We start from the raw sequence: 22,389 nt of genomic DNA, 5'->3' as shown, positions 1-22,389 counted from the left end.
CTGAGGTGTTTCTATTCTGGAAGCAAGAGGGAAGAGAGTGCATGAGGCCCCATCCTGCATTCAACGCCATGCTTGCTGGAATGATTTGCAGGAATAACTCATACCAGCATGGAGTGTCTAAACGGCAGGACACGGGACTAGCATTTGGCATTCTGCTCAGCTCAGCAGGCTTTGTATGTCTGAGAGTCAGAAGGAGAAAGCATGCTTCATTTAGAAATAGAAGTGAAGCTCAGACAAGGCACTGTGTCTTAGGAATAGGCTCCATTTGAACACAGTTTCTTATGAAATGGGAAGGAAACCATCAAGGGAAGAGGAGAGAAGAGAGACAGGCTTGGTTCTCACCAGAGCTGGGGCTCCTGGCGAGCTCCAGGCCCTGCGATCGCATGGGGTTATCAGTCTGCACTTGCTGCTGTGATTACAACATCGCTCGATGCCAAGGCCTTTGCACTCCCGGGCCTGAGCATGGCTGGGTACACAGCCAGAGGAAGGTGGCCAACGGCAGCAGGGCTATCAGCTGCTGAAACACACAACACAGGCCTCCTAAGGACCAGGCAGCACTGGGGAGCCACCTGACATTAGCAAAGCGAGGTGAGTATGGGCTGCGGATGGTAATAAACCACATCAAGCTTTGTGTGCCTGGAACTTCTGTGTGTGATCGTTTATTTCTGATCTATCCTCTGGTTTCACAAACTGGAATAACAGTAAAATTAAATAGTCATAAAGGAAACAGTATCTCCAAAAAGAGAACTCTGCAAAGATTCTGCTTCAATGACAAATAAACTAAAAAAAAAAATTACATGTTTAAGTTTCTTCCTATTATTGAGTACTGCCTCACTTCTCTGTTGGTAGGCAGACATTTTTATATATAAAATGTACACAGTTTTGAAAGTCACTAACATGAAAGTTAAATTATCTAGCAGCATATTTAGAGCAATTCGATGTTCATGTCTAAGAATAGATAACTTTCCAACTTTATTATTCCAGTCCATTAATACATTTCTTCATTCAACCAACCAATATTGATGGAGTACTGATAGGAATTCAGTAACTAGGAAAAATAAGACCCTTGCACTGAAGGTTAAATTCTAATGATGGGGAGTGGGTTAGATAATGAGCAAATGACTAAATATAAAACAATTCTGTTGAGCGCAGGGATACAGGCTGCTCCCCTTTATAGCATGGTTGGGAAGGTGTGGCTGATGAAGTGACAGGTGACAGAAGTGTGATGAAAGTCAAGGGGAGATGCCCATCTATACTGGGAAAAGGGGTCTAGGTGAAACCTCTGAGGAGCCCACTTGGCAAACTGGAAAGGAAGAGCCAGGGATCAGTGTCGCTGGAATGAAGACAGGAGGCAGATGGCAGGTCAGGAGAACAGGCCGCGGAAGACTTTGCAGAGGAAGGTGATGACTCTGGCTTTTCCTCCAAAGGACACAGAGAGCCAAGGAAGGGTCCTAAGTGAAGGTGTTCTGTGATCTGGTTTCAATGGTCAAAGGGTCACCACAGCGAGCTGGTGGGCAAACAGGTGAAGAAGGGAGGCTAGGAGGCCAAAATTTTGGTTTCCACATGTGGTCATAGAAGTGCTGGGAGAAGAGTGCTTTCTAAATCCACCGCTGCCATAACGAAGTGACACAGACTGGGTGGCTGACCGATGAATGGCTTTCTCACATTCCTAGAGGTTGCAAGTCTGAGATCAGGATGCCCACCTGGTTGGGAGAGGGCTGGTTTACAGATTTTCATCTTCTAAGCATGTTTGCACTTGTTGGAAGGGACCAGGAAGTTCTCTGGGGTTTCCTTTAAAAGGGCACTAATCCTGTTCATGAGAGCCATACCCTTATGACCTAATACCTCCCAAAGGACCCATCTCCTAATACCCCCATTTCTGGGAACTAGGGTTTCAAAACCTATGTTTGAGGAGGATGGAGGAAAACACATTCAGTTCCGGAAAAGGCAGAGGTAAAATGACTGGCTACTGGATTGACACAGGATCTGAGAGAAAGTCAAGAAAATGACTCATTATTCAGGGTATCCAGGGTGATCAAGCACTCAGTTTCCATAATATGCACCAGCACTGTAATTGAAGATTGCTCTTCAGCATCAAGGTAAGAAACTCTTATACGAATTTATATTATTAATAGTTAATGATCTTGAACAATCTTCACAGTGAATTTGTAATTATTATTTATAAAACACAGTCCAAATCTTCCTTGTGGAGTGGTGGAAATCACCCCAATGTGTCTGTGACAATGTGTGTTCCCTCCCAAATTAGTGTATTTCCTTAACAAGTCTGCTTTCAGGAGACGGGGAATTGCCTGCTTTATTGTGGGGTGCCCTGGATAACAGGGCAATGGTCCATTGGCTGAAGAAGTTACTTCCTACAGGACTGGAACTAGACCACATTCATTTAATTTACCATTTAAAAATGCATTCCAGGTTAAACACTCTGAATCTTATTTGACTAAATTCTGGAAATACTGCCATCCTTTTCTCCTGCAGAGGCGTTAAAAGGAAGGGGCTATACTTGAATGGCAAAATGCGTGGAATCAGGAGTCAGGTTCAAACCTACTTCTCCTGCTTCAAACTTGTGTGCTTGTTTCCCAGTTATTAGAATGAGATGCTAACTCGGGTGACCCCCAAAGCTCCTCCCTAGTTTTCATACTGTATATTGATTTACTGATTAATATCTAATTCAATGATTTAGTGAATAGATATTAACCCTGTTTTCTTCATTTTGCTAAGTGCTATGTAAATAAATGTGAGCAGGATAATCAGTTACTGATATCATCAAGTGTAATCTTACTATTAAAACAACTTCTGTTTAAAATTCTATCCTTATTAAGCCAGTGATGTCAAAAGACTATACACTGGTCATCTTATAAGAGAAGCTGCCAATGTCAGAACAACTAAAATAAACATTAAAAAAAAATTAAGTAAAGAGGTTTGCATGAGGCATTACAACAGAGAACAAACAAATGAACATCAGGATGGGAACCCATACAATGATCATAAACTGAGGCCTTGGGACTTCTATGTCAAAAGTGGCTGAGTAATGGGATGTGGGACTCTTATTTGAAATAGAAACAACCATTCCTTTAAATGGAAATTAGTATGTGCTGAGCTTAGTTGCTCAGTCATGTCCAACTCTTCTCAACCCCATGGACTGTAGCCCGCCAGGCTCCTCTGTCCATGGGATTCTCCAGGCAAGAATATTGGAGTGGGTTGCCATGCCCTCCTCCAGAGAATCTTCCCAATTCAGGGATATAACCCAGGTCTCCTACATTGCAAGTGGGTTCTTTACCAGTTGAGCCACCAAGGAAACCCGAGAATACTGGAATGGGTACCCAATCCCTTCTCCAGGGTATCTTCCGGACCCAGGAAGCAAACCAGCGTCTCCTGCATTGCAGGCAGATTCTCTACCAGATGAGCTACCAGGGAAGCCTTGAAATTAGTATATGAGCAACTAATATACGAATTATTAGTTAATTAGTATATTAATTAATTAATTACTTAGTTGTACTCCTGAAACTTAACACAACACAAGTCAACTAAACTTCAGTTTAAAAAGGAAATTATACATGTTTCAATGCCATTCTCCCAAATCATCCCACACTCTCTCTCTCCCACAGAGTTGTAAAGTAAAAAAAAACTAAAAAGAAAAACTTTTTAAAGATAGAAAAAAAATAAATAAGTAAAAATAAAAGAAACAAATAAAAAGGAAATTAGTAAGTATTTATATGAAGAACATTAAATTCCTTCAATAAGCTGGAAAAAGCTATAAGAATGACCATCACTTTATGGCGCATTTCATAAAAGAATGTGACAAATTGTTATTTCTTCTAAATTCTTTATCATAAAGACACTCATTTTCCCCCCATTGTTCTCTTCAGGAAAAGTGTATCATTTAAATTCCAGTAGGTTACCAATACCATTTGTATTTTTCTTTCTACTTTCTACTACCCTGTTTGAAATTAAGATACAAAGGAAGACTTGAGAACCTCCAGAAATAAGTATTAGCAGTGGAACTTCCCTGGTGGTGTGGTGGCTAAAAACTCCACACTTCCAGTGCAGGGGCCCAGGGTTCAATCCCTGGTGAGGATACAGGGCCCTGCCTGCTGCAACTAAGCGTTCACATGCCACCAGTAAAGATTCTGCACACCACAACAAAGATCAAAGATCTTGTCTGCAGCAACTAAGACACAGCACAACCAAATAAATACTTTAAGTACTAACAGCTAAATTCTTTCAAGATCAACTGAAATCCACTCCTGAAGTTGCGTAACATCCTTCTAGTATTGAATCCTAACAAGTGGGTACAGTTCTAAGCATGCTGCTGCTGCTGCTAAGTCACTTCAGTCATGTCCGACTCTGTGCGACCCCATAGACGGCAGCCCACCAGGCTCTGCAGTCCCTGGGATTCTCCAGACAAGAACACTGGAGTGGGTTGCCATTTCCTTCTCCAATGAATGAAAGTGAAAAGTGAAAATGAAGTCCCTCAGTCATGTCCGACTCTTAGCAACCCCATAGACTGCAGCCTATGAGGCTCCTCTGTCCATGAGAGTTTCCAGGCAAGAATACTAGAGTGGGTTGCCATTTCCTTTTCCGTCTAAGCATGCTACATGCATTAATTACTCTAACAGCCCTGTGCAGAAAGATTCAAACATATGTTCATTTTACAGATGAGTGTAGAGGTACCCATTTAGAGATAAGCCATTTTGATTCAACCAATGAATTAATTCCATATTTATTCAAAACTTAAGGTCTACAGTTATCATGGGGTTGCAAAGAGTTGGACACGACTGAGCGACTGAACTGAACAGTTATAACAGCTTTGAAAATGGTTCTTCTTGAGTAAACTACCAATTATACAAGTTACTTAATTTAATAACCCTCCTCATGCTACTTTTGAGAAGAATCTGGGTTGACATGCACAATATTTGTATAAGCAACTGCATGCATGACTAAAAATCTTACAGATTTTTTTTTAATTATGTGAATGGTCTTTAATTGTCCATGAAGAGTGGTAAGAATTAAATCCTATGATGAAAATTACACTCAATGAAATTTTCCTTTTTGAAACTAATAACTGCATGCTTCCCTTGGAAAAGAGCCATGATTTCTCCCTTGAAAATTAACTGGCTTTTTTTTTTTTTGGTGTGATTACAATAACTTAAGAAAAGTAAAAGAAGGCTGTAATAGTGCCATGCCCCAGAGATAACTAATCTTAATGTTTAGCTATATCTCCTTCTAGAAGTCTGTCCATGGATCTACTGTGTGTCCACAAATGTACAGACATTTGAATTTTAAATACAAAGGAATTTTTACTGTAGGTACTAATTGCTATCTCTTTCACTGGAAGTGGTGTGAAAATATTTCACATCAATAACTAAGACCCTTCTTGTTCTTATAGACAGTATAGCATCCCCTCAGGGTCCTCCACTCACGCCTCTCAGTGAATGCCTGGCTTGTTCACAACCCTTTAATATTTTAAACACCACTGCAGGAAGCATCCATGGACATGCATCTTTGCTCAGTTATTTTAAAAATAGACTAGATTTGAAACTTGTGGATGAAACTATGCAAACTTATTAAAGCTTTTCATACAAATTGCCAAACTGTCTTCCCCCAAATATCCAAACTTCCTCCCACTCCAAAGTATGTGAATGATTCTCCTGCAACATGGATAAATGTAAGTCATTTAAGAGAAAGAGAGCCCTTTATTCATTTAAGGTGTATTACCATCAGGACTAAAAATGTTATCTCTTCACATGTTTTTATTCCCTTGACTACAAATTCTCTTCAAAATGCAGCAAAATTACTCAATACTCCCCTTCTGCTTTGTAAAATATTCTAATCTAATCCCAGTTTTAAAGTGGTAATTCCTCACCAGGCATCAAAGAGTCTAATATATTTAAATTTCAGCTTAAAGGTCAACTGGAAATCAGCGATCCATTTTACATCCTTAATAAATTACTTGCGAATGTTGTCCTGAATTCTGCAAAATTTGCCTTTCCTCTCCCCACTCACGTTCTGAAATAGAAAAATCTTAGTGATTTAATCTGAGTGAGGAGAATGCAATGTTTCCTTGCTGCTCCACCACAGGCCCAGGAGGAGGAGGGCCAGGGAGAAAGTGTCTGCCCTGTCCACAGGGTGCTGCCCACTGTGGGAGCAGAGAGAGCCAGTGAACCTGAATGGAGAGAGCTTTTTAAGGTGGATGTAGGCTCATTGCCTTGATCATTCTTGTTTATCACTGCAGTTCCAGCCCAGCTTCTTCTACACTGAGTACGTGGAGGAATTGCTGAATGAATGGCTGTGTGAAGCTGGGCCAGACACACCCACCCACACAGTGGGGACCAGAGATGCTCACTGAAGGGGAAGGGGGTACATCTCCATGTACACTGATTCCACCTGGCTGCTGACCCAAGCTCACATCACACATCCTGTTTGCAGGACGTCAAGGGTGGTATGTGTGTGTATGTACATTCAACAAATGGCACATAGGTGTGACAGCCTAAAACTTGTAAGTTGAAAACCTACCCTCAAAGCGATAGTGTTAGGAGGAGGGGCCTACTGTGATGCCGACGTCATGAGAGTGGAGCCACTGTAAATAGGATCAGTGCCTTGATAAAGGAGACCTCAGAGAGCTCCCCTGCCCCTTCTGTGTGAGGACACAGCAAGAAGACACCTTCTCTGAACCAGGAAGCAGACCCTCCCCAGACACCAACCCTGCCAGCCAGCTTTAGTTACAGCCACCCTAAAGGGCTCTGACAATGAGTTGGCTCTTCTTGCATGCAATGCCATTTAAAAGGCTAAACAATAACATACATGGGACTAACCTAAAGCACACAAGAATGTGCAGTTATGGTTTTCTGAAGAGACAAGATGCTTTATTTATTAATTAAGGGAAGCACTGATGATGTGACAGTGACTCAAAGTCTCAAAGCAAAAATGCTCCAGTAACACTAAAATAGCATAAATTGCTCAGTTGTGTCTGACTCTTTGCAGACCCACGGACTATAGCATGTCCATGGAATTCTCCAGGCAAGAATACTGGAGTGGGTGGTCATTTCCTTCTCCAAAAGTGTTAATGGCTCAGTTGCATAACACTAAATAATTTCCCCTCAAAATTCCAACATTTAGCCATCTCTGTGTCTCTGGACATGTTATCCAGTGGTGGATTTTTTATTTGTTACTACTCCAGGACTGTGTTCCAGCTGAATCCTCTCCCCAACCCCAGACACACACATGATTCAAAAGAGGCCTCATTGCCCTACACAAAGAATGAGGACTAAGCCATTCCAGGAACTATACACATACTTTATAACAACCTATATGGGAAAAGAATGTGAAAAAGGATAAATGTGGGCGTGTACGTGTCTGTGTATAATTGAATCACTGTGCTGTATACTTGAAACTAATGCAACACTATAAATCAACTCTACTTTGATTAAAACTACCCTTTTTCATTTAAATAATGTCTAATCAGAAGAAAAAAAAGAGGAAAGGGTTGTGTGGAATATATATAAATGATTGCCTGTAATTCATGACACAGTGACTACAACAGGCTTGTAACCAGTGCTTCCTGAGCATACAAGAAGCTTCCTGATCTTCTGTGGATGAGGCCACATGGCAGGCAAGGGCATAGAATTACCCCATTTCACCTCTATCCTGACTCACGGGAAGCCTGCAGAGAAGCAGGGGCTCCGTGAAGGTCACACTGCTAACAAATTTGAGTGGACCTGGGTCTGCTGCCAGGCCTGGACGTCCAACGTCAAGGCATCAACTCCCACCCTGCCTCAAGTCATATGATGGCTAGGCAGGTACGTGAGTTTTCCCCCACTGTCTCTTGCTAAGTGATCTGACCAAGACCTGCTTGGCAACCCTTCATGAGCTTCATGCAACAAATAGAACAAACAAGTCAATTTCCTATCAAATGGTGGTGGTGACTTATTCACAAGTGAAAGAAGTAGAAGACTAAGTATTCATTTGGGTCTTTAACAGACATTTTTTCTCTTTCTTAGCATCAGGAGCACAAAGAGACGGGTTTATATAGGAAAGGGTACAATGGTGGTGCTATTTTTGAAAGCAAAAGGGCTGCCTACTGCTGTAAAACCCCTCTTATCAATCGACTCCTGGGCATGTGAGTTCACATTAGAGTATTTCTATCAGACGATGGATTCTACTGACCAGAAGTCCTGGTGAAAAACGAGGAGAAATACTCTAAAAGTACTGCATGCAGGGTTATTATATTAATAAAGAGCACAGGATTGACAGTTTACTGACAAACCAACATGAGAATTATTCAAGGCAATAAGATCAGTAAACACATGTGTTATGACAATAACAAAAAAATCAGGTACACAAAATATATACCATTTAGAAAGAAAAAGGGCATCAAGGAGCAAAGGACACTGGATATTTAGGACATGACAAAGGCTAATTTGGTTTCCTCACATTTGAGTTTGGGTACCAAAGGACTGCATGCATCCAAAGGTTAAAACCTAGTGGAAAATCCTTTTTTGAAGGTACCATCCCACTGTCATTGTCATAGCTCATACGTGGGGAAAGGGAGGTGGAGAAAGTGCACAGATAACAAAGAGAAAAGCAGGGTCCAAATCAGACCTTCTATTGGTGCCTGAGAAAATTCTTTAACCTCTGACCCCATTTTCTTATTTTTAAGACTGAGATACTAACAAGGATTTAGTAAGATAACACACATACCTAGAACATAGAAACAGGTGCAAGCTAGCTGAATATGACTACATGTGTGTGTGTGCACACGCCACTTGCATCCAGATAATGGAGCCAGTGTTTTCTTAAAATATTCAACTGAACTGAAAAGATGAAAGCTTCTCACTCAGGAAGATATTTTAAAATACAGTAAGTCTACAACACTTGAAATGCATTAATCTTACTAAAAAAATCAAATATTCACTTTGTAAAAAAATTAGTTTGCCCCAGAAAGTAAAAGCTGTACGCTCTAAAGTAAAAATTATTCACAGATCTCAGATCATTTTCTAAAATGTTACTAATTTTCTCTGATTTATCCAGAAAGCCATCATACTGCAACACAAAGTAATTTAACCTGAAAATTAGAATTGGTGGACTTTAATGACTTCACACTTATTTTTCAGATAAGAAACATTTCCTATTTGTCTCAAATCCACAAACCCAATATAATCTATTAGTACCTCTGTAACACCATGACATAAAATAAATGGGGGACAGGGAAAAGGAAAAGCAATTACCAATTTCACATCTGCTATCACCCTTGAACTTTCAATGCAAAGAGAGACAAGGGTGAGTGTGCATCTATGCATGGGTCCACACCAAGCACACGCATGCCTGCACACACACACGTATGCACACAAAGCACAGAATCTAAAGAAGTCGACCTGTTATTCAGTCTCTTCACGCTGGCTTTAAACAGCATTTCCCCTGAAGATTGGAGGGCTCTCAAGTACATGTAACACAGAGAGCTGTGGTTTATTCCCATCTTCATAAGGAGAAGTTATGATTTGTACAAAGCAAGACACCTACTTAGAAATGGAGATCAATTTCCTAACTTAGATCATTGTAACTGAATTGCTTAGGTATCTCCAATTCTTCATTAATAAAGTTATCAAACTCTTAAGGGGACTCAGTCACTTATTCAATATTCAGCATATTTGGGAGTTCAGTTTGTCTTCACACTATGAGGGTGGAAATCTAATACAAATCAGAAGTGCTACACTTAAATGTCATTGGTCAAAGAACCATTTATACGATTGTAAGGTGTTATTTCCTATCATCTCAAGTACCCAGACTAGCTTGCTAATTGTAGACAACCATCTTTATTGTGATACTATAAAAAACAAAACTCCAATTCACAGCTTAATGTTGAACATGATTGTTTTAATCTTGTTCCAGACAATTTACACAAACCATCCTCTTTCGGATCACTGGAGTTTTAAAAAAAATCCTGAAGATGAGAAACAGGGTTTAGCAATTAACGATATGCTACAATGGACACCCCTCTCCCCATCTGAGAGTTGGCGAATATTGAGTTAATTCCACTGTAGGAGCACCTTGATTCATCTGCCATTTATCAGGTGGGAAAAATTGACATTTTTTCCCCAGAATTCCAGCAGAAGTGCATGTCTACCCTGCATTATTTTGAGAAACCAAAGTTAAAGGCAATAAATTCATTTTTGCCTTTTGAGCTGTTTTTTTTTTTTTTTTTTCTTTTTGATGAAATGTAACCAACTTTTTAGTTTGCTTTAATCTTATGTGGGATTCCAATTATAGGCATATTCAATATCCAATGGCAAATTTATTCAAAGCAGTATTTTTTTCACTTTACCTGATATATTCTTTAATACTTCATAAATGATTTCTAACAGGTTTCTAAAGTTTTACTAATTGATTATACTTCAGGCTTGTTAATTTAAAAAGAGACTTATGGCTAATTACATGATTTTAAAAAAGTTTGAAACATGTTCCAATTTTTTTTGTGGAAATGAGGACAAGCTATATTTTTGTTATTTCCATCTGCTCTTTTGCCATTTTGATTTATCTCAGCTACTGTTCACACTATAAAAATAGGTAAACATATAAAATTGTTAAGTGCTTTTAACTTCTCTCCTTCAATAAAGTATAGAAATTGATACAGGTTTTACCAAAAAATAGTCAAATTCCAGATGGAAATGAAATAGAAACAAGAGCATATTCCAATGTCATTTAATAGAACCAAAGATAAGGCAACCCTATCATTCCTTCAGGTTTCTAAATACTGAGACTCATCTTTTGATAGAGAAAGTCTCTTGCCATGAACATGGCTTGCAAACATGGAGGTGAGTCATCTGCAGACCCAACCACTCAGTTTCAAACCAGATCCTGTTTCTCCAGACAGCCCCAGGACCCTCTCCCTCATCTACGGCCCAGTTCACATACAACCCCCCTGAGTAACGTGTCAGCATGGATGCCTGTGCTTGGTGGTCCCTGTGCTGCATGTGTGCTTCCCCAGGTCACCTTATAACTGACTCCTTACAGCTCACAGGCCATTCTCCAGTCGATCTGCCTTCATCACCCCTGTCATTCTCTACCACCAGACTTCACAAAATGGCCTTCTTGCACTCAACATTGAAGAGTATATCACTTGCTTGTACATTTTGAATTGTTTATTATTTTGTCTCCATGAGACTCTCCATCCTGTCTCTTCTAGTTCATCACTTCACCCCCAGTCTCTAGACCAATGTCTGTGGGATTGTTCCCACTCAATCAATATTTTACTGAAAACTGTAATATTGATCTTTTAAAATATATAAAAGTCGGTCGCTTATTTTGCTGATGTTTCTTGGTTAGCTCATCTTAGGACAACTCTTAGTCCTTTACTCATTTAGAATATGCACAATGACAGATCACTACAGTATGAAGTTAGCTTGGATTTTGCAAGACTGCCAAGTTGCTAACGGTTGCATCAGTGGTTCCTGGGCATAGAACAAAATAAAACAACCAACATGGAAACCACTCACAGAGTCTTTTCTAGGTGGCCAGCCAGTGATCTCACTTGGAAAGACCCATTTGAAAGAAATCAAGCCCAAATCTTATAAATATCCTTTGGAAAAGACCCTGATGCTGGGAAAGATTGAGGGCAGGAGGAGAGGGAGGTGACAGAGTTTGAGATGGTTTGATGGCATCACTGACTTAAGGGACATGAGTTTGAGAAGAGTCCAAGAGATAGTGATGGACAAGGGAGCCTGGTGTGCTGCAGTCCATGGGGTCACAAGGAGTCGGATATGACTGAGTGACTGAACAACGACTTATCCCTTCTGAGATACTATTAAGATTCAGGAATATAAGTTTCCTCCCTTAGAAGCAGGACATTCAGTGAATTTGACCTTCCTGCATGTGCAGCTTGACACTCAAGTGGTCTATAACCAAGCATCCTAAATGCAGAGAGATTTCAGAGGTCTTTATCAGAAGAGAAAATGTGAGCAAGACTCATATAGTGCTCTGATTAAGCTGAGGTCTAATTTATATTCTGGTTGTGGAGCCATGCAAAAATCTCAGAATAGGGTTTTCTTCAGCTGTGCATGTATTTATTTCTGGATCCTTCTGCTCCCCTACTTAGCTCCTCTTCTATCCAACAGAAGCAGGTTTTAATGTGTTTCCTAGTTGCATAGCCAGAGGCATTGCCTGGGGAAGGAGTTAAATTATTTGCTGCATCTCAGTTATTGTTGTAGCTAAACTAGTAGATCCAAAATGCAGTTTATGGACCCTCTTCTTGTTTTCAGACCTGGGAAAGAATGCTGTCACTGACTTTCCAGTATTTTGGGGAAGCCCAAAGCATATTTCTGACTTCCATCCTCAGAAAATATTATAAGATCTTTCACATTACCTTACAGTTAATCTATGGCATTTATAATACTAGAGTGTGAGTACTGGAATAGATACTGTGAGCTAGAATAAATTCTCCAGAAAAGAAACTGTAAGAACAAATCCATATTCTATTTCTAGCAGAGACAGCAGTAACACCAGAAGGAGACTGAAATAATATAATTGTTTCAAAAAAGGACTTACCTATCTACCTCTCTGTTCAAGGATTCCTTCCCAACAGGGATGCTAAACAACTATCACAGATCAATAACCTTGCTGAATTTCACTAGTCTTCTGACCTGGGTTTAATTCAAATGAAACATATGAATGATTTCCCCTTGCTTGGGGAATGGTGTGGGATAGACAGTCTACATGACCAGTTTTCCAAAGATTAGCTACTGATGACTTTGAAAGCTGTTCAATATACTGGAACAATAAAATTAATGCTATAGCACATTTCAACATTCTCTAAAGAATCTGAACATATCACTCAGGGATTGGCAACATTTAACAACAGGAAAAGTTATGACCAACATAGACAGCATATTAAAAAGTAGAGACATTACTTTGCCAACAAAGGTCCGTCTAGTTAAAGCTATGATTTTTCCAGTAGACATGTATGGATGTGAGAGTTGGACTACAAAGAAAGCTGAGCACAAAAAATTGATGCTTTTGAACTGTAGTGTTGGAGAAGACTCTTGAGAGTCCTATGGATGGCAAAGAGATCAAACCCTTCCATCCTAAAGGTAATCAGTCCTGAATATGTATTGGAAGGACTGATGCTGAAACTGAAACTCCAACACTTTGGCCACATGATGTGAAGAACTGACTCATTTGAAAAGACCCTGATGCTGGGAAAGATTGAAGGCAGGAGGAAAAGGGGATGACAGAGGATGAGATGGTTGGATGGCATCACCGACATGATGGACATGAGTCTGAGTAAACTCCAGGACTTGGTGATGGACAGGGAGGCCTGGCGTGCTGCAGTCCATGGGGTTGCAAAAAGTCGGAAACAACTGAGTGACTGAACTGAGCTGGACAACAGGACTGATCCTCAGTTCTGAGTTATCTGTCTTTCCTCCCATGAAAATGTAACCAGATATTGATTGGGATGATGGCCATGGATGTGGTGCAAGGGGCCTGGGGGAAGACCTATTAAACTGATCATTACAAACCATGGCTCTAACTCAAACCCGAATTCTAAGTTCCCTTGCATCCTGCTCTGACGTTCAAAATATTCATGATTCATCGACTGAATAGACCCAGGCACACCTCCCACTATCTACGCGTGCTCTGTTCCAGCCACATTGCTCATGTTCTCCTGCTTTAGGAATGTTTTCTCTCCCTTTTTTCACTCAAGAGGGAACTCCTGTGAAACCAGGCAAAACCTAGCAATCTTGCTGCTCATATAACTGAATATGATTTCTTGTTCATTATTAGTTACAGAACACATTTTCCTTGGTGTTAAATAACTTCATAAAAAATTAAGTTAATGGCTTCATTTTAGGGCAAATAAAGTAAAGATATTAGTACTGTGCCAATCAGACAGAAACTTTAAGTGTTCATGTTTATATTTATGCACTGGGAAATGTGCTTAGACTACCAGAATAGGCATAATGCATCCACAAACACACTCATACCCATTTTATTAAATTATAATCACTATGGTGAATGAAACCTTTAGCAAAAGCACAAATGTTTCTATTCATATTCATAGTTATAGAATTATGTTATTTGTCATCAGAATTTAAGTTTTCCCTTCTACAGTAATAGGTCTACAAAGACTTGTCTCAGTTCTGATTAGTACTGAGAAACAAATGTTTCAAAAACCTACTGAATAAAATGAAATATATTAGTAGCAAATACTCATATTCTATCACTTCAACAAATACAATTACATATGTGTGTATATATATGCATATATATTTAAACCAAATGTGTGTGTGTGTATCTCTCTCTCTCTCTCTCTCTCTCTCTCTCTCTCTCTCTTGCAAAAGTTAAATGATTTTCTCAGGGTCTGAAATTTAGTAAATGGGCATGCGTGATTCTTTCTTCTATTTAATGATGGCTCAGTATGGGAGGGCAAGCCTAAATTGAAAAAAGAAAAGTTTCAATAAGAGGATAACAATAATACCAACTTTCAAAAAACGTAAGAGGATAAACATATTCTGACTACCTCAGGGTAAAAGGAGAAGTCAACAGTAATAAACTCATCACAGAAGCACCAAGTATTTGCATCAAACACCATTCGTAATTGATATGTCAAAAATGAAATCAGGAGACAAAATACAAAATATTTCTAACTAAATTACTACAAAATATAACTAAATTAACAAATCATGTGATATAGACAAAATAGTGTTTGGAGGGAAAATAACAAACAAAAGAGATGAATCAGTGCCTTTACATTTTACATAAATTGCTAGGAAAAGGGCAGAATAAACTCAAAGTAGGTATACATAGGGAAATTTTAAAAAATGAATCTTTTTAAAGAAAGAAAGTTGGGACTATAATAAAGACAAAGTTTACTCTCTGAAAAAAAATCCAGAATACTGATAAAATTTTAGATAGAAAAATAGAAAGTACAGATCAATGCCAAAAATGAAAAGCAATTTATCATCACAGACTATAGTGATATTCAGGGGATTCAAAATAATGTGATTTCAACTTTGAATCAACAAATTTTATAAGAAATTAAGTGGATATCATAGAAAATATTTTACTAAAACTGACACCAGAAGAAATGGAAAATCTGAAAATTCATAAATCTAGAAAATACATTCTATTTTTTTTTAAAGATTTACCAAAGAAAACTCCAAGCACAGATGTTTCTCTGTTGAATTTTGTCAAGGAATAACACCAAAAGTACATAAACTGCTTCAGAAACAGCGGATGAGGAATACTGCTTTACTTGGGCTTTTAAAATTACTCTTACACCAAAACCTGGAAAAGTTTGCCATTAAAGGAAATTACAAACCAAAATCACTTGCATATATACATATAAATCCTTAACAAGATGTTATGTCAAATCTAACAATATGTAAAAGGACAGTATCTTGTAACCAAATGGACTTTATAGAATGAAAAGGATGGATTAACATTTAGTAAACTAACCACATTGCCCATATGAATAGAAAAAAAGGGCCACCATTCAGTTGATGCACAAAAATAAGTTTACAAATTAAGCTCTAATTCACAATAAAACCCTCAGCAAACCAGTAACACTAGAAAACTCTCTCAAACTGATAAAGGACATTTGTTAATATGAAAAAAAAAAAAAGTGCAATCAGTACATTAGTCAAGTTCCAGTCAGGAGACAGACAATGTACCAGTAATTTGAAGGGGAAAAATTTAATATAAAGAGAAATCTCCAAGCACTTTTTTCCTTGCAAACTATGCTTGGATGAGCATTATTTTGTGTTAGGAAGGAAGAGAATCTCAATTTGGTTGAATATTTACATACTCCTCTTTCACACTTCCATGAATAAGTTTGAGGCTTTAGTAATCATCACCTGCATGACAAGAGTTCAACATCCCACCTTACTCAATCTTTGAGATTAAAAAGATTAAATGATTAGCAGAGGATTAGCCACAAAGAGGTAAAAACTGCAACAATGGAGAAATGGAGAGTAGCTGTTATCTTTAAGGTGAGGGTAGTTCTAGCTATGACAAACCTACAGAGCATATTAAAAAGTAGAGACATCACTTTGCTGACAAAGGTCCATATACCCAAAGCAGTGGTTTTTCCAGTAGTCATGTATGGATGTGACAGTTGGACCGTAAAGAAGGGTTAGCACCAAATAACTGATGCTTTCAAATTGTGGTGTTGTAGAAGACTCCCCAGAGTCCCTTGGACTTCAGGAAGATCAAACAAGTCAACCCTAAAGGAAATAAACTCTGAATGTCCACTGGAAGTGTGCTGAAGCTGAAACTCCAATACTACAGCCATCTGATGTGAAGAGTCAACTCACTGGGAAAAACCCTGATGCTAGGAAAATTGAAGGTAAAAAGAGAAGGGGGCAGCAGAGGATGAGAAGGCCAGATAGCATCAATCAACTCAATGGACATGAGTTTGAGCAACTCTGGGAGACAGTGGAGGACAGAGGAGCCTAGCATACTGTAGTCCATGGATCACAAAGAGTTGGATATGACTTAGTAACTGAACAACAAGAGTACCCAGTAAGAGAAAAAAATAAAAGACCCCTCCTACTAAGCTGAGATTCAGAACTTGTTGGAGAGGGAGTGTCCAGTGGTCAACTGGACGGTGGAAATGTTTGCCAAGGTCAACCAGGAATGTGTGTGTGCTGGTGAACCTGGCAAGACTCCCCAGGAGTCAGCAAATCTCTGCAGACAGAGAACAATGCCCTTTTACATTCTGTACAGCATGGCAGTCACTTGACAAGCAGCAGGAAAGTCAGAGCACATTGGAACAGCAGGGGCAGCCCCTTCTTCCAATAATGCCCCCACAGCAACTGGGATGGCCTAGCCTGGTGCCAGCTGGCAAGTGAGCACTGCTCGGGTAGAGCTGTCCCCTCACAGAGCAGGGAAGGAAGGGCAGACCAGAGACAAGAGGCAATCCTCTTATAATCACTGATGACCAGCACAAACATCATCATCTATAATGTCATCACTTCCCCTCTTATGGTCAGAACCAAGGCAAAGATGGTAACTCTGTGCAAATCACTTCTGTGCAGCACTGAGCTGAAGGTACTAGCCATTTCAAAGCAGCCCACAAAAAAAAAGGCCGAAGGGAGGAAGTAGAAGTGGCCCTCTGCACAGATAGTGTTGTTTCCAGTAAAAATAAATCCCAGAGGGTCTTCAAAATAGCTACTAGAAATAAAGAAATGAGGAAAGTCATAGGAAACAAGGTTAACACTAAATGAAAAATCAACTGCATTTTTATGCATTATCAGCAAACAAGATGAAATTATTTTTAAAAATATCACATTTGTAATAGCAGCAAAACACTGAGTAGTAAGTGCTGAATCTATTAATAATTTAACATTTTCTGAGAGAAATTAAAGAGGACAGAAATGAATGCAGAGAGATTATGCATTCATGCGTTGGAAGGCTATTGCTTATATGGAAATTCTTCCCAAATTTGTAGGTTCAACGCAATCCCAACCAAAATAAGGGGAATTTTTATAGAAGTTGACAAGCTGATTCTAAATGATTCTATGAAATGCAAAAGACCCAGAATAACCAGCTCAGAAAAAGAAAAGAAAAACACCCACATTTGAAGTACCTACTCTACACAATCTTAAGACTTACTGTGTAACTACAATAATCAATACAGCAAAAAGACAAACAGATCAATGGAACAAAATAGAGAGTACAGGAATAGTCCCTGACATATATCAGAAATTGATTTTCAGCAATTGTGCTAAGTCAGTACAAAGAGGAAAATGAAGTCTTTTTAACAAATGCCGGATCAGCTGAGTATCTCAAGTTTTTAAAAATGAGCATCAACCCTTAGCTAGAACCAAACACAAAAGTTCAGCTTTATAAAAATTATAGTCAAAAAAAAAAAAGAATTATAGTCTCTTCAATAAATGGTGTTCTAACAATTGGATATCTATATTCAAAAAGATGAATTTAAAACCTTAATTCATATCACATAAGAAAGTCAACTCAAAATGAATCATAGACTGAAGGAACTGAATTATTAGTTTCAGAAGTTATCAGGGAGAATATTTGTGATTGAAAGCATGCAAAGTTTTCTTACGCTTTGCATAAAATCATAAAATATATTGATAGATTGGATTTTATCAAGATTTAAAATGTTTGTTGTTCAAAATACACCATAAAGAAAATGAATCTGTGAGAAGTTCTCTGTAACATATATCAGTGTAACAAGATTTTAAGAGAGACTTCACAAAGATACACGAATGACCAGTGAGCACATGAAAAGATCCTAACACCAAAAATGCTAATTAAAACACAAGAAAGTAATACTCCATAATGTACTCATTAGAGTGACCAAAATTAAAGAGCAGATGTATGGACTACAAAGATGTGAAACAACTAGAATTCACAACTTTTGATGGGAATGCAAAAAATTACACCCCATGGGAAGTGTTTTGGCCACTTCAAGAAAGTATAAACCATTAATACTGTGTTCAGATGTTCAGACATGTCCAACTCTTTGAAACCCCATGGAGCCTGCCAGGCTTCTCTGTCCTTAGTGTTTTCCAGCCAATAAAATACTGAACTGTGTTGCAATTTCCTTCTCCAGGTGACGTTCCCAACCCAGGGATCAAACCTGTGTCTCCTGCACTGGCAAGCGGATTCTTTACCACTAGTGCCCCTGGGAAACCCTCATAAGCTTATCATAAGACCCACCTATTCCATTCCTAAGTATTTACCCAGAGAAATTAAAACAATTGTCCAAAATGCTGTCTCCAGGTCTTGTGTACAGGAATCTAGACTGCATCCCAACCACGTGGGGCTATTTACATACCAGAGTCCTAACTCAGGAAACACTAGGTTTTCAGAGGAAAAAAAAAAAAAAAAAACTTGACAAATCCACTACCTAGTAATTATACAAATGTCATTCACTTACAGTGAATGAAAACATAATACACTAGTGATTACAAACTTTATTAAAGTGACTGAAAACATTTAAATACATGATATGACAAACCATGTCACTGCAATGCAAGGTGTCATAAGACACAGAGAGCTCTATTCCAGAAGATACCTTTGAAATCTTTTCAAACCTCTCTGTCTTCCAAGGGAAGTAACCGAAACCTAGATGGTCCCCAGCTATTCTGGGGCCAGGTGTTTCGCGGCCATCTCCTCTCATTACTCTGGAATTACCAACAGATGGAATTGACAAGGCTGGGATTGTTAATTAACCTTTCAGGGCAGAGGCCTCAAGCTGCTGCTGCCCACATATACTTCCTGCACTGTATGTCTTTTTACTTTTCTTTCTTTTTTAATAATAAAACAATGACGATCCTGTGTGCAGGAACTAAGACCCGACACAGCCAAATAAATATATTTAAACAGAAACAATGAGGGTCTGACCATGGCCCCTCATGCAAGCACACCTGATACCCTGCTTCTGTCAGCTCTGGTCACCCTCAGTGGCCTGTGCACAGCCTCCTCTTCCTCCAGACCCCAGTGCCAGGCTCTCCAAAGCCCACAGACCCCTAGTCCAGGCAAACCACAGACTGGGTCACTTTTATCTGCCCAGGTAGCTAAAAGGAAGGGCACTTGAGCTCTAACCCCACCTGGTGCATTCACACTGCACCCTCCTCCATGGGGACCTCACCCCAGATGCTCTAGGTGGGCCCCCAATGCAGCTATACAAACCAACTTCCCAAGACAGCAATCTGAAGCCCATCCACGGCTTAGCAGCCATTCTCATGCCAAACCCAGGAAAATTTTCAACAAAAGACACCCTCCCAGCACAAGCTGGGGCCAGGGCTCTTACTCTGTAGTCCCAAGTGTCCTAGCCAGGGCTCCTGCACAAAGGTGTCTTAGCTACAGCTCTGCACAAAGCCCCGGGGTGCGGTCCATTCCCTGCACTCTGGGCAGCCAGTGAACATCAAGGCCAATGCAAACACACAACCCCAAGTAAGAAAACCCCCTACACTCACTTGCATCCTTGGGCCTGCTGCTCCTCCTCACAGCTCTGGGGTGTCTGGATGCCTCCGGAGATCATTGTTGCTGCTTTCAAGTCCTTTCCCCAGAGAGGACCTCCAGAGTTGCACTCTCTGGCCCCAAGTTCACATCCAGCCCATACATAGGCCCCTCCAGCAAGAAATCTTCTCCTTTGAGCTCTGTAGGGGCTTCCCGCAGGGTGGGCCTGGTCCTGGCAGCCGACTGACTATGGGCTCCAGGAAGGCAAACAGAAATGTGTGTGGCCTGAAGCTTCCAGGGCAGCAAGTGTGGGTCCCGCAAAGAGATGGGCAGGAGAGGATGCCCGGGATGCACCCGTGAATGTGCTCAGTGGCAGAAAGAACCAGAGCCCACAGGGAACCACTGCAGGAGCCACCCTCTGGCAGAACACTGACCTCAGGGGCTCTTGGGAGACCACGGGCCTGAGTTACCTGTTCCCGGCAGGAACCTCCCTGAGCGGAGAAGCAATTGGAAGCAGCTGTGGCACTCAAATCCCGTCTGTGCTGGGCGGCCACTGGCCAGAGCTGGGGAAGAGGTCCTGCATCTACATCCACCTTACCTCACCTGCTGCCTTGCACCTGCTCTGTTCAGGTGCCTACATCCTCCTCCTACCTGCCAGTGCAGGAGATGTAAAAGACTGGGTTAGAATCCCTGGATTGAGAAGATCCCCTGGAGGAGAAAATTGCAACCCACTCCAGTATTCTTGCCTGAGAAATCCCATGGACAGAGGAACCTGGCGAACTACAGTCCCTGGGGTCACAAAGACTCAGATAGGACTGAGTGCATGCACACACACATACACACATTCTCTCTCTCTCTCTCTTTCTGTCTGTCTTTCTCCAGCCAGCCTGTGAGTTCAAGGAGCTGATGTAGTAAGTGGCAAAGGAAGACCCCTTAGTGACAGGTGTGCCCATTGTGGCCTTTGCAGGTTAGTGCAACGTCCATAGTAGGCAGTTAAGCTCCACTACTTTGTCCACCTGATGCAAAGGGCTGACTCGCTGAAAAAGACCCTGATGCTGGGAAAGACTGAAGGGAGCGACAGGGGATGAGATGTTTGGATGGCATCACTGACTCAATGGACACATGTTTGAACAAACTCCGGGAGACAGGGCAGCCTGGTGTGCTGCAGTCCATGGGTTACAAAGAGTTGAACATGACTTAGTGATTGAATGACAAATGGTGTGTGTGTTGGGGTGAGGGTAGGTGGCCTGAGATTCACACATCCACGCCTTGACACTGAAAGGGGATGGCGGGGACAATCTTCATCTTTGCAAATGATCTCAGGATGGATGCTGTTTCATCATCACTTTGTTTTTCATTCAGTGTGCTTGCTGTTTACTTGATTGAGAGCTTGAGAAAGTGGGAAACATGACCGGGACATTTGGAAAGAGAAAGAGTTCTCAGATATAGGGGTCAAAGAGATGTGGAAGGAAACCAGGGACCCCATAGCACATGGACAGATCCAAGCCACACTGCTTACCACTCAGTGGCCATGACTCATCAGCTCAGACACAAACCTTCCTTTTCTGTGGCTCTTCCCTCAATGCCCCTCAATCTTTCCCACCACGTCCTTTTCTGGCCCCGAGTGTTTCCCTGAAATGCTGTGCCTTCGGCTTGCAATTTTCAGGGAAACGTGCACACACACCCATTATTTAAAATATGCGTTTGATGTACAAAAGTCACTAAATAAAGAAAACTGACACCCAAAGTGTGTAGTGAATAACTTATTCATCTATTATCTTTTAAAAAATATGCATGATATTTTCTGGAAATCATGAAATATGAGGGCTTTAGTATATGAGGCTATAAAGCCTCATCTAGAGGGTAAAGGATCCCTTCAAGGTCCTTATGTGAGCGGTATGTGTTACATTTGAAAGCAGTCGACTCTTGGACAGTGCTTCCGATTTCAATGAGCATAAACAAATCAGTTTGATGATATAAATGCTTTCAACTCCCTCACCTCTGTAAGTTACAACTCCACCTCTGTGAGTTACAGCTACCCACCTTTGTAAGTTACAAGGAATCCATCTTTGTAAGTTACTGGCCACTTCCTTCTCACCTTCATTCTCACTTTTCAAAGGCAATATTTGTCTACCTATATCTGTTAGAAAGTTCTATATATACATGAAGCATTTGAATTTTAGAAATATAAAAAAAAAATCTGACTCTTAGGCACATAAAATATGAAAACTTTTAAAGGCAAGCAAAAAAATGTGGTGGTGAATGCACCTTATTATATTCAGGACTAGCTTGGTACATTTGTCAATGGGATGATCATAGATCTATAAGATGTGATATAATGAGAACAGAAATAGCCACAGAAGGTCCAAGAACAGCTATGAGAAACTGAGCTGCTGTCTCCTTGAAGGAAAACAGTTTGAGAAACTTTTGGGAGGCCCCAGTTTTGTATAT

At 40.3% G+C, this 22,389-nt stretch overlaps 1 protein-coding gene and 1 long non-coding RNA gene across 2 annotated transcripts in view; both read right to left on the bottom strand.

The window, feature by feature from the left end:
* LOC129643259 (uncharacterized) overlaps positions 1-20,503 on the bottom strand; it is a 45,699-nt gene extending 25,196 nt beyond the window's left edge. Inside the window, exon 1 of the long non-coding RNA XR_008710199.1 lies at positions 19,956-20,503. This is a non-coding gene — a long non-coding RNA (uncharacterized LOC129643259). The remainder of the gene's footprint in view (positions 1-19,955) is intronic.
* Positions 1-22,389, bottom strand: part of CSMD1 (CUB and Sushi multiple domains 1) — a 1,679,419-nt gene that overhangs the window by 1,637,641 nt on the left and 19,389 nt on the right. The gene's annotated exons all lie outside the window — the stretch shown is intronic.

The sequence above is a fragment of the Bubalus kerabau genome, chromosome 2, assembly GCF_029407905.1.
Source record: "Bubalus kerabau isolate K-KA32 ecotype Philippines breed swamp buffalo chromosome 2, PCC_UOA_SB_1v2, whole genome shotgun sequence".
Classification (NCBI taxonomy): Eukaryota; Metazoa; Chordata; class Mammalia; order Artiodactyla; family Bovidae; genus Bubalus; species Bubalus kerabau.
The sequence above is the reverse complement of the archived record's forward strand: the minus strand, read 5'-3'. Positions and strand labels throughout refer to the sequence as shown.